Below are 15,982 nucleotides of genomic sequence, written 5' to 3'. Positions count from 1 at the left end.
AATAAATCGTCGCATCTAATGCTCTCTCAACAATTTATTCACTTTGCCACGACATGTTAGGACTCCATCACTCATATCGTTGAGTACAACCAAAACCAACTTGCATGCCCGGTATGCCTTATGAGTCTAGGGAGTAGTAGTGATGCCTCGCTTTGGCATAGCCCATCACTACTCTCAATAGGTCAATAAGTGTTGTTTTGGAATGGCAATTTTACTCAATATTTTAGGGACCTAGGGTTTCTATGTTGGTTGATTTAAGTGAACTTAATAAATCATCACAACATTCGAAATCCTAACACATTCATCTAACATATAATTCATATAGATGATCATAAATATGTAAAGCATAAGCATTTGATGCATATTTGGCAACTAGCATGACCCCTTGAATTCTTCAAGTCTTCAAAAGGTCTTCTTTTGCAACTTCATGGCTTTGTCTTCCAAGAACCTCCATCTTCAAGACTTGACCAAAATTATGCAACTAATAGTATCTACGATTAGGACTAATCTAAATATTAAGGTACAAAAATACTCAACGGTACGCAGACTGTATTTAGATTTACAAAAATACATCACGGATCGCAGTCCGTATTTTATATCCTAATCGGGCCCCACTAGTTGCCATTTTATTAAACCTATTAAAGAACATATATTCCATTCATCCATTCACTATTTGTGAATGGCCCATGCATTTTACAACGATAAAACAAGTAACAATGCATAAACACGTGATAACTAGTAACTAATCTAGGTGGTTAATCCGATTAACACGCCTAATTAAAACTAGTCAAAGTTGTTTTAACCGATTATCTAAATAAGCACAATTAACATTTGAAGCTCCCACTAAATTCCGCATCCAACTTAATTAATCCAATTAATTAAGCCCAAAATTTGCCAAAATTAAATTTTGCCAACTCCGCTCAAAACCCAGGCAAAGCCTCCAAAATTTTAATTAAAATATACAAGATTAATTAAAATAAATAAACGGCTAAAATGCAAAATAACATCGCCTTAAAACTTGGGTATATGTGCTAATTAAGGGGAGGTGCGCATAGCCGTGACCCATGCTAAGCGTCACACGCATAGCTTAGAATACCGCATACGCGTCAACGGGGCGTGCAAGAACACAAGCCACGAGGCCGCACAAGCTTGCTAGCTATGCGCACCATGCCGCAAGCTCGCAGCACAGGCTACACGCACACCCCTGCCGCACTAAGACACGCACTCGAAATGCTCGCACACCCTATCGCACCACAGCAGCCATGTGCTGTGCTACGGCAGCAGCACGCATGCATGTAGCACAGCCGCAGCATGCTGCTGCTTGACTGGTGCTGCTGTGTTGCTGTTGTGGCTGGGCGCGCATGCCACGCACAAGGCTGCACGCAACCATCAAGCAGCCCCTTTGGCAGACACATGCGGGCTTTTGCCTCGATTTGCGTGCCATAGCCTCGGGATTTCAATCCCAAATTTCGCGTGAAAATTTGTTAGTTCTAAATTAATTTTAGAACTAATTTTAATGAGCAAACAATTGAAAAATTAAATAAGTCTAACTCAAATAAGATTCATCCAAGTGCATATAACCAATATTATTTCTAAGAACCATTCTTTAATAAAATTGGTTTAACTTGGTGCAACAAAATAAGGCAATTTCTCATTATTAATTTAATCAATTTAAATTAATCTTGAGATTTTGACAAAGTTAAACGGAGTTTGGAAAAAATAAACATAAATTCAATAAAGATTCCAACTTTAATACTTGTGAATCCTTGAAAAATTATATCTTCCAATATGAAGATAAAAAAATTTCTATAACAAGATTCAAACTTTATGATTCCAATCAACTTAAAAATGATTAAATCAACAAAGTTCAACAAAAAATCATGGAATTTAGTAACTTTAAAGTTTCAATCACTTAACATAATTAAAGATTGAATCTTTAGTACCTAGAAGCCTCAAAGAACAACAATTTCCCACTTAATGCAATTAACTTGCAATTATTTTAAAAATAAAACCAAGCTTTCAAACACAAATTACTACCAAGTAATCATGCCTAAAGAGGTTTAAAATTGCATATAAAATTTGTATTGAACCAATTACATAACCACCATAAATATGCAATTAATTTCAAGGTTAGAAAGACTTAAAATTTTTTGTCAAAACGAAAAATCCCTCGATAAGTGCATTTCTGGTCGTGTTTTTGGCTAAAAACAGATCCCGAAAAGGATAAAACCGTTTCCAAAACGCCTTTTCCACCCAAAATTCACTACTTTTGGGTCGTAATCTGGGTTCGGGAGCTAAAGTCAGCTCTAATACGGGATTAAAATTAATAAAACGAGCTACTAATCTAATTAGCAACTTAAAACCAAAAAAATAAGCCATAAAACACCTTGAAAAATAATATGATTTTAAAAATAAACGAGTGAGGCTCTGATACCGCTGTTAGGATTTGGTGAGTTCGACTCACCGCGAAAACAAACAAAAAACCAAGACCGCACTCGCAATAAATAAAACCATAAACATAATTAACTTAATGACAAGATTAAGATAATAATTATACCTTTGACGCGTGCTTCGCCCGACCTCGAGAGGGTCTTACTTCGAAAGCTAGCCTCGAAAATACGATGAACTCCAACGGAAGTCCACCCACAACTCAAACACCGACTAGGTCCAATGCCTTGGAGTTAGCAAGGCCCGACCGAAACCCGAGTAATTGAGTTCAAAGATTTTCACAATGGTGATGCCTTTTTCAACTCTTGAGTTCAAAGGTTTTCACTACTAATGATGCCTTTTTCAACTCTTACTCAAGTGATTTTTCCAATACCCCAACTTGGGTATTTATAGGGAAAATCATGAGTGTGAAAAGCTCTCCAATCAATGTGGGAGAATTTGATTTTCCCATTTTATTTTAAAGCTAAAATAAAATTAATAATCAAACTAGTAATAAATCAACCATTGGCAAGCTCATATGAGAGGTTAGGTGAGGACCATTTGGAAGGGGGGGGGGGGGGGAACCAAACTTGCTCGCCACTCCCTCTCCCAAAACGATCTATTAGTGAGGTAAAGAGAGTCGCTTTTACTGCAGAATGTAGTGCCGTACTATAAAATAAATCTCTACCTAAACTAAAAGATCCGGGTAGTTTCTCTAGTGTTAGTGTTATGCCATCATCTATGTGCTCTAAGCTAAATATGGATAATATAAAAGCTACCAATATTACTCTACTAATGGCCGACTATTCTTTTAAATACCCTTTAGGTGTTTTAGAAGATGTTCCTGTTAGAGTAGGTAAATTATATATCTGTTGATTTTGTTGTTCTTGATATGGAGGAAGATTTGCAAACTCCAATTATTTTGGGTCCACCATTCCTTCATACTGCAGGAGAAATTATAGATGTGAAAATATGTAAACTATCACTATCTGTAGATGATAATATTATTTTTAATTTGAATAATGCCCCTAAAGGCCCCATGATAGAGGAGAAGTGTTTTAGCATTAATCTGGTGATGAGTCTCATTTATGGCACTCTTAGGCTAGGTTTTCTTTATAGTTTTATTCTCAATTTTAGTCCTTTTTGCCGTGTTTTTACATAATAATGCTTTCTTTGCGTGTTTGTGTGTAAGTTTAGAGAAATGCATGCTTTTAATGGTTTTCTTGTCATTTTGTTCATTTCTCGACTATTCCTCTCGATTCTTTGTTCTCTTGATTTGTTTTGTAGGTGTGTTGAGTTTCCCAAGGTATGATCACCAAGGAGAAAGCTCAAGCGCATTTAAGAAAGTTGATGAAGCAAGGTTCGAGATTCCGAAAGCACAATTCAAGCTAGCTCCGCGAGCTTGAGGGCCTTGGAAGTTATGCTTTGGCTTGAGGCATTCAAATGCTTGGAAGATAAAGGAGCTGCCCTTCTCACGAGCATCGCCTCGAGTGCACCAATGATAAGGATGCTCGGGAGCGCGGAGATTTATCAAGCAAGCAAAGGAGGCAAGGGAACGAGCACCGAGCACGGGTGCGTGCGCGCGGTATAGGGGATGCGTGCGCGCAGACCCACCTGTGCGCGCGCGCGGCCTGGTGATGCGCGTGCACCAGGAGCCTCGCCCCCTTCGCTCTTTTCTTCTATTTACACCCTTAAACTTTTCCTTTTTAGGGAGACGACTTAATTTGTACTTGACATATATTTTTCCAGAATTAGTAGAGAGAGAAGCTTAAGATACTTGATTGTACTTGAATTTGATCTTTGATTTCAACTTGATCTTGGATTTCTTCTTCTCATCAATGAAAGTTTGTGAAATTTCTTTCCTTTGAATTTACTTTCAATGCAATCTCCTTTAATTCTTGAATGTTTGATTTGAATTTCATTCTTTGCTTTAGAATTTGTTGAGAGATTGAATTCCTTCTTGATTAAACTTGAAATGAATATGATTTTTGCTAGTTGATGATCCTTGATTGATTGAATTGTTGCACTTAAATTGGTTGACATTGTTGTGCATGTGATTAATTAGACTAGGAGTGATCAACCTATAAGATTAATCTAGATTGCATTGCAAATTTCAATGACATGAACCCTTGATTTGAGAATTGCTTTAATTTATTGAATTTGATTGTGATTTTCCTAGTTAGCCATTCATAGTGAACCCTAGCTTGGCTTATAGGAGATAGCCCTTGATTCCTTTGATTGCAACTATCGTTTGTCCTTTGCAACATTTGAATTGATTGAGTGATCCTTCAATTAGCATAATCATTGAGCTTGCATGTGGAACCAATATCCCTAGTGTTTAGTATATTGAATTTCTTGATTAATCTAATTTTCTCGATACCTTAGTTACCAACCGCATCTTCCCACAATCTTCGACGAAGCTTGATCTAGGCTATAGCTTGCACCTACTCATTCCCTTGGGTTCGACCCTTGACTTACCATATATTCGTATTAGGTTGGTCGAGCGTTTATAAATTTTCTTTGGCTCTAGGAAAGGGTAGAAAACGACCTACTTTTCCCTACGTCAAAAATGGCGTCGTTGTCGGGGAGTGATATTGTTGCTTTGTTATAGTTGTTGAGTCTATTTCACCTTTAATTGAAAATACAAAAGATTTTCTTTTAGGCTACATTTGTAGCCGTGCTACTAACCATTTCTTTTGAGATTTTATGCATAGAGCACGTGGTTGTTAACTAGTGCCATTTGATCTGGAAATTGAGAGAACTATTGCAAGGTTAAGGGGTCCTAAACGATCTTTCAGCCCTAGCATTTCAAGTGAAGAAGAACTACAACAAGAAGACCAAGCAAGAATGGGAGAAAATCCAAGGGTGGCGTTGAAAGAATTGGGGATTCCCGGTGCATATAACTTTGAAATAAGACCGCAATGATCACTTTGATAGAGAGGCGACAATTTAGTGGGGCCAGGCATGAAAGCTTGCTAAATCATCTCAAGGAGTTTGAAAAGTATTACAATACTATCAAGGTGAATGGAATTTCCCAAGAATTCATCCGCCTCAAGATTTTTCCTTTTTCGCTCATAGTGCGTGCCTTGGAATGGGGCTAGACAAGGAAGTCAAGCCAAAATCTCTAAGGACATAGGATGAAGTGACCAAGGAGTTTCTATCCCGTTTTTATCCACAAAGAAAACGACGTAGGCTAGAGCTTTGATTCAAGGTTTCAAGCAAAAGCCTAGTGAGAGTCTCTATGAAGCATGGGAGAGATACAAAGAGTATCAAAGAGAGTGTCCTCACCACGGAATTCCTACGTACCAAATTATTCAAATCTTCTATGGAGGCCTTAGTCTTCAAAGAAAATCATGTTTAGATGGAGGAGCTGAAAGTCCTATCATGAACAAAACTGAAAAGGAAATGGTGGACATAATTGAAGACATAGTGAGGTACTATGGAGATTGGCAAGATGGAGGAAGAGAGCCAACTACCAAGAGTAGCTCTTCAGTGTACTCGGTTGATCATCTAAATGAAATCAACAATCAATCCTCACAAATGACAAACTTGGGGAAGGAGATGTCCACTATCAAGGTGAAGTTGGAAAGTGCTACCTACCAAGTTTCAAGTCTTCTCTCCCAATCTAAGGGGAGAGGTATGTCTTCTAATTCTCAACTCCCTCCCTCTTCTAATAACATGCCTAGTGGATGCTTGTTTTGTGATGATTGTGGGTCCTATAATCATGATGTTTCTAGTTGCCCTCATACATGTATGGATGTTTGTGATGATCAAGATGAAAATGTGAATGAGCATGTGAACTATGTGTCAAATAATAATGATTCTAGGTTTGAGAATCAAAGAGGTCAATGGAATAGGAATTACAACAACCATGGAAATTTTGACAACTACAACCAAGGTGGTGGTAATAGGAACCATGGGAACCAAAATTCCCGAGGTAACTATAACAACCAAGGTTATAGTGGCCAAAATCATAACAAAAATTATGGTAATCATATCCAACGTTATGGTAACCATAATCAAGGTAGAGGTAATTAGAACAATCAAAATAGGGGAAGTTTTCAAAATAATTCTCAAAGGGTCCCTCACCCGATTTTGCTCTAAAGGCCCAAAATGATAATTCCTATGTTCAAACCTCTTCTTCTTCACATAGAACCAATTTGGAAGAAATCATTGAAAATCAAACAAAGTTGTTGAACACTTACATGGCCACAAGTGACAAGAAATTTTATGAAATGATGACTCATAATAAGATGCTTGAAAACCAAATTTCTCAACTTGCTAATGCTTTGAAAGACCATGCTAGTCCTTTTTCTTTACCTTCCCAAGGCCTAGATCCTAAGAGACCAGTCAATGCTATTGTCACAAGGAGTGGTAAGGTTCTTGAGGAAAGTTTGCCAAGGAAGAGTGAGCCCAAGGAGGGCACAAAAAAGGTTTTGGTTGAAGATAAGAGAGATGGTGCATCTTTGAGTGAGGGTGAGATTGAGAAGCCTAGTGAGATGAGAGTGGAGAAAGAAATTGTGAAACCCAAGCTTCCCTATCCACAAAAATTAATGAGACACAAGTTAGATGAACAATTTGGAAGATTCATTGACATGCTCAATCAACTTCACCTTTCTCTACCATTTACCGAAGTTGTCACCCAAATGCCCAACTACGCAAAATTCCTCAAAGATATTTGGAGTGGTAGGAGGACTTGTGATGGTGTAGAGACGGTGAACTTGACTGAGAATTGTAGTGCTATCATAATGAACAAGATGCCACCTAATATAAAAGACCCCGGAAACTTTTCCATCCCTTGTGCCATTTATAAAACGCATATTTAGAATGCCTTGTGTGACCTAGGAGCTAGTGTTAGCCTTATGACATATTCGGTGTACCAAAGATTTGAGCTAGGGGAACTCTTACCTACTAACATCACTTTTCAATTGCCCGATAGGTCAATTAAGTTTCCCAAGGGTAAGGTAGAGGATGTTCCTTTGAGGATTAGGAAATTTGTTATTCCGGTGGATTTTGTGGTGCTTGAGATGGACGAAGATGCTAACATTCCTATCATTCTAGGGAGACCATTCCTTGCTAATTCGGGTGCTTTGATAGATGTGAAAAGTGCTAAAATTTCACTCAAAGTAGGGGATGAGGTGATAGAATTTGACTTGAATGATAGTATGAAGTATCCAAGTTCTTCTTTAGAAAATTACATGTTGATTGATTCTCTTGACCATGTTGTGTCTTCTATGCATGAGCAATTGCTCACTTCTAACGATGCTCTTGAGAATGTTTTGTTGAATAAGGAAAAAATAGGTGCTCCTAGCAAGGAGATGGCTTTGTATGAAGATGTGCTCAATGGAAGCCTAGAGGATGTTGAAGAGCAAATGTGTATGAGCATTTCTAGCTAAGAAGCGTTGCAAGTGGCTTCATCAAAGGAAGGTAAAGGTGTTCCAATGGTTGAGCTCAAACCACTCCCGTCACACCTTAGGTATGAATTCTTGGGAACCAACTCCACCTATCTCATGATTGTTAGCTCTTCTTTGAGTGAGCGCGAAGCTCAAGAGTTGTGTGATGTTTTGAGAAAGCACCAAGGTGCTTTGGGTTATACCATTGATGACCTCAAAGGTATAAGCCCCTCTTTATGTACACATCACATAACCCTTGAGGAGGGTGCTCTACCTTCTATTGAGAGATAACGAAAGCTACACCTCGAAATGGGAGAGGTAGTGAAGAAAGAGATCACCAAACTTTTAGATGCGGGAATTATATACCCCATCTCAAGATCTAGGTGGGTCTCTCTCGTTCATGTTGTCCCAAAGAAAGGAGGCATGACCGTCGTCGGGAATGAGAAAGGTGAGCTTATTCCGACGAGGACGGTCACGGGATGGAGGATGTGTATAGACTATAGACGTTTAAACATGTCCACCAAGAAAGATCACTCCCCCCTTCCTTTCATTGATCAAATGCTTGAGAGACTGACCAGGCACAAGTTCTATTGTTTTATTGATGGTTATTCGGGATTTTTCCAAATCCCTATCCACCCGGACGACTAAGAGAAAACGACCTTCACTTGTCCACATGGAACATTTTCTTATAGGAGAATGCCGTTTGGCCTTTGTAATGCTTCCGCAACATTTCAAAGATGCATGATGAGTATATTTGGAGATATGTTGGAGGAGGAAATGGAAGTGTTTATGGATGACTTCTCCATGGGCGGTGTTTCATTTGAGGCATGTCTTGAAAACCTTGAGAAATGTTTGGCAAGGTGTGAGAAGGTGAACTTGGTTTTGAATTGGGAGAAGTCTCACTTCATGGTAGAAGAAGACATAGTCCTTGGCCATAAGATTTCTCACAAGGGGATAGAGGTGGACAAAACGAAAATTAAGGTTATTGAGAAGCTTCCACCTCCGGTTAATGTGAAAGGAGTGAGATATTTCTTAGGACATGCTAGGTTTTATAGAAGATTCATCAAGGATTTCTTTCTCATTGCAAAGCCCCTCAATGATCTTCTTCAAAAGGATGCCGAGTTTGTATTTGATGATAAGTGTTTGGAGGCATTTAATAAGTTGAAGAAGGCTCTAATCTCTACTCCTATTGTTCAAGCCCCAAGATGGGATTTACCTTTTGAGTTGATATGCGATGCGAGTGATTCGGCAATTGGAGGTGTCTTGGGTCAAAGAGTGGAAAAGAAGCTACATGTGATCTATTATATGTCCAAGACTCTAAATGGTGCTCAAAGGAACTACACCACAACGGAAAAGGAATTTTTGGCTATTGTTCATGCTTTTGAAAAGTTCCGTTGTTATTTTTTAAGTTCTAAGACCATTGTCTTCACGGATCATGCAGCTCTCAAGTACCTTTTTTCCAAGAAAGAATCCAAGCCTAGGTTGATCCGGTGGGTGCTCGAACTTTAAACCTTTGATATTGAGATTAGGGATAAGAGAGGAGCGGAAAATGTTGTGGCGGATCATCTATCTCGTCTTGAAGATTCTCAAATTCATGATCATGGTTCTCCAATTGAGGATAGGATGCTTGATGACTTCTTATATGCTATTGAGGCCAAGGAGCTCCCATGGTTCGCCGACTTAGTGAACTTTCTTGCATGTGGAGAGTTTCCACCTTCCTTTTCTAAGAATCAACGAAAGAAGCTCAAGAGAGAGGCAAAGCAAGACACTATGTGTGGGATGATCCCATCTTGTTCAAGCGAGGAGTCGATGGCGCACTTAGGCGTTGTGTTCCAAATGAAGAGGTGCCTAGTGTTTTGAAGATGTTCCACTCGGATCCGAGTGGTGGTCATATGGGTGTTTCTAAAATCGCCACTAAGGTTCTTCAAAGCGGTTTTTGGTGGCCGCATCTCTTTAAGGATTCATGGGGTTTTGATAAGACATGCGAGCGTTGTCAACGAGTTGGGAATATCTCTAAGCGAAATGAGATGCCTCAACAACTGATTCTTGAATTGGAGGTATTTGATGTTTGGGGAATTGATTTCATGGGACTGTTTCCCTCATCTTTTGGAAATCAATATATTCTTGTTGCGGTGGATTACGTGTCTAAATGGGTTGAGGCCATTGCTTCCCCAACTAATGACCACAAGGTGGTAATGAAGTTGTTCAAGAAGGTCATTTTTCCAAGGTTTGGTGTTCCAATGGCGGTTATAAGCGATAATGGTTCTCATTTTATTCACAATGCCTTTTAAAAAATGTTGAGAAAGCATGGAGTTCATCAACGATTTGTCCTTCCATATCATCCTCAGACAAGCGGCCAAGTCGAGGTTTTCAATCGTCAAATCAAGTTAATCCTTGAAAAGACGGTTGCAAGAAATAGGAATGACTTGTCGGACAAGTTGGATGATGCTCTTTGGGCTTATAGAACGGCTTTTAAGACACCTATAGGTACCACTCCATACCTCCTAGTCTATGGCAAATCATGCCATCTCCCGGTTGAGCTCGAACACCGTACTTTGTGGGCAATCAAGAAGATAAACTTTGATTTGGCAAGTGCGGGGGAGAAAAGGTGGTTAGATCTTCATGAGCTAGAGGAGCTTCGATTTGATGCTTATGATTGTGCTAGTATTTACAAAGCTTGTTCCAAGGAAACTCATGATAAGCTTATTGAGAAGAAAGAGTTTTGTGTTGGTGATAAAGTTCTTCTCTACAATTCGAAAATGAAGTTGTTTCCAGGAAAGCTTATGTCAAGATGGAGCGGTCCTTACTTGGTTAAGAATGTCTTTCCTAGTGGTGTTGTAGAGGTTTCAATGATGGATTCTATGTCTCCGTTTAAGGTTAATGGCCATCGACTCAAGAAGTATTTCGATGGTGCTTTTGTTGGCCTTATTCACATGTTTCTTCTCCTACAACCACTTTAATAGGTGGAGAACGTCGAGCTATGACGTTAAACAAGCGCTTCCCGGGAGGAAACTCGGTTTTCTAACCCTTTTCTTTTGATTTTTCATTTTTTTATATCTCTTTTATTTTTGAGAACTTATCTTATTCTTCTTTGTTTTCTTGATTTTAGGTGCCATGAGATTGGATCGATGAAAATTTTCAACAATTTCGGTGTTAATTCAAGGTTTCACGAGGTTTGGTTAAGCTTAGGTGAAGAAGTTTATTGGGGTTTTATGCTCTCGTGTTTGGATTTTCATTGATTTTCTACACTTTTTCAAGTGTGCTTTCAACTATCTCGTTAGTGCAAACACGAGAGTATTTTCATGGCCGAAATTTTCTTGCTTGGTGTGCACGCATCATAGGTTGCGCACGCGCACCAATGGGGTTAGAAATTTAAGCTCATGTTGATGAAATTCGACGGTTTTTGAACCCCTCCCATACCCCCTTGGTTCTGACAAAAGGAAAATGTAGGTCGTTATCTACCTCTCCCTAGAGCCAAACTTAATTTGTAAACACTCGACCAACCTAATACAAGTATATGGTAAGTCAAGGTTCGAACCCAAAGGAATGAGTAGGAACGATGCTATAGCCTATGTCAAGCTAATTCGAAGAATATAAATGGTTGTGGTTGGTAACTAAGATGTCAAAAAGCTAGAAAAATCGAAGAATTCACTATGGTAAACACTAGGGATATTGGTTCCACATGCAAGCTCAATGATTACGCTAATTTATAGATCACTCAATCGATTCAACATCACAAGGGACAAACAATAGTTGCAATCAAAGGAATCCAAAAGATATCTCCTATAAGCCAAGCTAGGGTTCACTATGAATGGCTAACAAGGAAAATCACAATCAAATTCAATCAATTAAAGCAATTCTCAAATCAAGGGTTCATGTCATTGAAATTTGCAATGCAATCTAGATTAATCTTATAGGTTGATCACTCCTAGTTTAATTAATCACATGCACAACTATGTTAACCAATTTAATTGCAACATTCAATCAATTTAGCATCATCAACTAGCAACAATCATCAATCAAGCATGCTTCCCCTTCTCCCTAGCAACTAATCATGGTGAAATTAAGGAACAAAACAAATTCAATGAAATTCATATTAATTTAAAGCTTAATCAAAAGAAAATCAATCAATCAACAAATTCTAGAGCAAGGAATGTAATCTCAATAAAAATTCAAGAAACTAGAATTAATTGCATTAAAAGTAAATCAAGGAAAAGAAATCTTACAAACTTTCATTGAATTGAAGAAGGAAATTCAAGATCTAATTAAAATCTAAGATCAAATTCAAGTACAAATAAGTAAATCTTAAGCTACTCTCTCTACTTTCTCTCTCTACTATTTCTGGAAAATTATATCTCAAGTACAAAAGTTAAGTCATAATAGAAAAGAAAGTCAAAAGCTATAAATAGAAAAATCGAGCGAAGGGGGCTGCACAGGGCTGTGCGCATGCACCGACCAGCCGCGCGAGCACACAGCTGGGTCTGCGTGCACGCACCCTGGCACGAGGAAAATTTAGGTCATCCTCTACCCTATCCTAGAGTCAAAGAAAATTTATAAACACTCAACCAACCTAATACGAGTACATGGTAAATCAAGGGTCGAACCCAAGGGAATGAATAGGGGTAAGCTGTTGCCTAGGTTAAGCTACTTCGAAGTTTGCGGAAGGTGTGGCTGGTAAAAAAGGTATCAAGAAATCTAGATGAATCGAGAAATTCAATATACTAAACACTAGGGATATGGGTTCCACATGCAAGCTCAATGATTATGCTAATTGAAAGGTCACTCAATTAATTCAAACATTGCAAAGGACAAACAATAGTTGCAATCAAAAGAATTTGAGGGCTATCTTCTATAAGCGAAGCTAGGGATCACTATGAATGGCTAGCTAGGAAAATCACAATCAAATTCAATCAATTAAAGCAATTCTCAAATCAAGGGTTCATGTCATTGAAATTTGCAATGCAATCTAGATTAATCTTATAGGTTGATCACTCCTAATCTAATTAATCACATGCACAACTATGTCAACCAATTTAATTGCACCATTCAAATCAATTTAGCATCATCAAATAGCAAAAATCATATATCAAGCATGCTTCCCCTTCTCCCTAGCAACTAATCTACTCACTAAACATGGTGGAATAAAGAAACAAAACAAATTCAATCAAATTCATATTCATTTAAAGCTCAATCAAAAGAAAATCAATCAATCAACAATTTCTAAAACAAGGAATGTAATCTCAATCAAAATCCAAGAAACTAGAAGGAATTGCATTAAAAGTAAATCAAGGGAAAGAAATCTTACAAACATTCATTGAATTGAAGAAGGAATTTCAAAATTAAATTGAAATCTAAGATCAAATTCAAGTACAAACAAGTAAATCTTAAGCTTCTCTCTCTACTTTCTCTCTCTACTATTTCTGGAAAAATTCTCTCTCTAGTACAAAGTTAAGTCGTTCTTCAAAAAGAAAGTCAAAAGCTATAAATAAGAAAAATCGAGCGAAGAGGGCCGCACAGGCCGTGCGCACGCACAGCCCAGCCTCGCGCGCGCACCCCTGTGCCGCATAGGCTTTGGCTCCTTCGCTTGCTTGATCAAACTCCGCGTTCCCGAGCATCCTCATCATCAGTGCACTCGAGATGATGCCAGCGAACATGGCAGTCCCAAAATGAGCAAATTGACTTGATTATTCACCTACAAAACACAAATAAAACAAAGAGAGGAAGCGTAGCAAGGTCTAACTAACACTAAAATTATGAATTATCAACTAAAAATATGAACAACTCGTAAAAACCGATCGAGAACTAAAGTGAATTATAAAGAATGGAAAATCAAATAAAACTAAAAGAATTATATGAAAATGATGAAAGAAAAAAAAATGAACCTAAATCTTGTTCTTTTGAGCGCCATAAACAACGCTCATCAAATTCCCTCAAGCTAAACTTTTGTTGGTCCTTGAGCAAAACAAAATCAAACCCAAGGGAAAATGATGACACTACTCAAGCAAAGAAAGAAACAACAAAATTAGGGAAGATGAGAATATACACTAACTCACTTTCGTAGGAATCACAGCCAATTTTAGCAACTAAAGACAAGCCATTTAAACCCCTAGATCGCTCTATAGGACGAGTGATACTCTCGTAAAGGTTTCCAAAGAGGTTAACCTATAACTCTTTTTATTAAAAAGGGGGAAAAGTAAAAAGAAAAGAAAAGAAAAGAGTTTAAAACCTTAAAAAGAAAAGAAATGCTTATACAAAGGCCTTTTGCACATGATTAAGGCACAAAGGATATCAAGCTTTCTAAAACAACAATGGTAAGCACGTTCTAAGATATCGAGGGTTGATTGAAGCACAGGGTATGCTAAGCGTAGAGAACTAATGAGGCGCAATCCACTTTCTCCCCAACCAATCTAAACGCGTTCTCCCTAATGGCCTTAAATCTTCTCTTAGTAAGCGTCTCTATGGTTCCACGAAGGAACCGGGAAAGAATAGAATTCGAGGGTTCTCGACATCTCGACCTTGCATCCTTTTTCTTTAGGCTTTAACTCATAATGCCCTCCCTCGGTGTATGACTCAACCACTAGGTCGAAAGGACTTTCCCAAAGGTTGTAACGTAAGGGCAAAAGGTTAGGGGTAGGCTTAAAATTAAGAATTCGGTGGTACACCTACATTATGAAGCAAAGGTTGGCCACACCTCAACACCAAAACCAAGAAGTCACCAAACAAAAACAAACTAATACCCCCAAGCTTATTCAAAGCTATATCCACAAGCATATATACAAAAAGCGTAAACGCTTCTCCCCCAAGCTAAAAGGAAGCATTGTCCTCAATGCGAGAAAAGGGAAAAGAAACAAATCTTTTTTTTTTTTTGAATTTTTCGTTGTCTCTCCTTTTTTTTTGTGTAATTTTCATTATATCAAATCAATTGTCCTCGCCTCTTTTAATTTTGGACGGCTTTTTCGAGTATATTCAATTGCCATTATTCACAATATGTACAAAAGACGAGTTCGCATACAAATAAAACCAATTTCCAACTTTTTAGATCACAAACTCCAAAAGCATGACCATTTGCTTCACAAAAACAAATAAAGGAACGAAAAGAAACAAAAGGTGCAAAGTTCTAAAGATGTGGCTTGAAAAGAAGGGAAATGGCTCAAATGGTTAGCAAGATGGGAAATGTAAACCCAATGAACTAAAAAGAAAGAAGAAAATCCTAGACATGAAAAATTACCACCCCGAAAAATGGCCTTTGTCCTTCCTAGTTGGTTCGGTCTCGTGTTTGAGAATTATGAGTCAAGATTCAAGATTAGGGATGCAAAGGTGGAGGATCCACGCCGCACAATCAAGAGTGATGAAAGCTTGAAAAAGAGAAACCTCACACGGTGGTAGCAAAAACTTACTAAAGGTGTCAAATCCACCAAAGGAAGCAACTCCGTCTTACCACAAACCAAAAGAATCCGGCTTCAAGGCCCCAAAAGGTCTAAACCGCTACCTTAGCATACTCCATCCTAGAATCAACCAAAGATACTCTCAAACCATGCAAATCATTGTATTTAGGAAAAAAAATAGCCAATGTGCAAGTTCAAGTGGTATTAAATCCAAAGTAAAAGCAAAAACATTTATTCATATTCACAAAAATAAGGTTTCCTTTTTATATTTTTTTAAGTTTTGTTTTATTATTATTTTTTTTTGTTTTACAAGAGAAAAGAGATAAAAAGAAAAGAAAAGAATAAGAAAAAGAGAAAAAGGAAAACAAGAAGGAAGATGAAAACAAAAAAGAAAGAAAAAGAAAAAGAAGAGAAGGAAAATGAAATGAAAAATAGAAAGATATAGGAGAAGCAGAATGCAAAAAGGAAATAATACTAACACACATGAATCCCAATCAACAAACAAGTGAACATTCAGCCACATCGCCAATGTTCCCAAACACACTAAGGTGTTAAAAAGCAAACAACCTCGAACCATTAAACTTCTCCTAGAACTAATCCTAGACTAAGCAACCAAAGAAAGAAAAAGAAAAGAAATAGAAAGATCTCACCGGGCGCCAAAGCTTTTGCACATTAAAAAGGTGAAAGAGCACCTTTATGAATCGTCGAAATCCAAAGCATAAGCAATAGAGCAAGGTGAGAAATAACAAAAAAAAAACTATATACAAAGAAAATTTT

General features: G+C 37.9%; 1 non-coding gene across 1 annotated transcript; it reads right to left on the bottom strand.

The window, feature by feature from the left end:
- Positions 1 to 5,617: 5,617 nt before the first annotated feature.
- On the bottom strand, positions 5,618 to 5,723 carry LOC145590244 (small nucleolar RNA R71). Its single transcript, XR_014101883.1, has one exon. It is a non-coding gene; the product is annotated as a small nucleolar RNA R71 (small nucleolar RNA).
- Between the last annotated feature and the right edge of the window lie 10,259 nt (positions 5,724 to 15,982).

The sequence above is a fragment of the Chenopodium album genome, chromosome 17, assembly GCF_948465745.1.
Source record: "Chenopodium album chromosome 17, dcCheAlbu1.1, whole genome shotgun sequence".
NCBI lineage: Eukaryota > Viridiplantae > Streptophyta > Magnoliopsida > Caryophyllales > Amaranthaceae > Chenopodium > Chenopodium album.
This window is presented reverse-complemented; position numbering and strand designations above follow the sequence as displayed.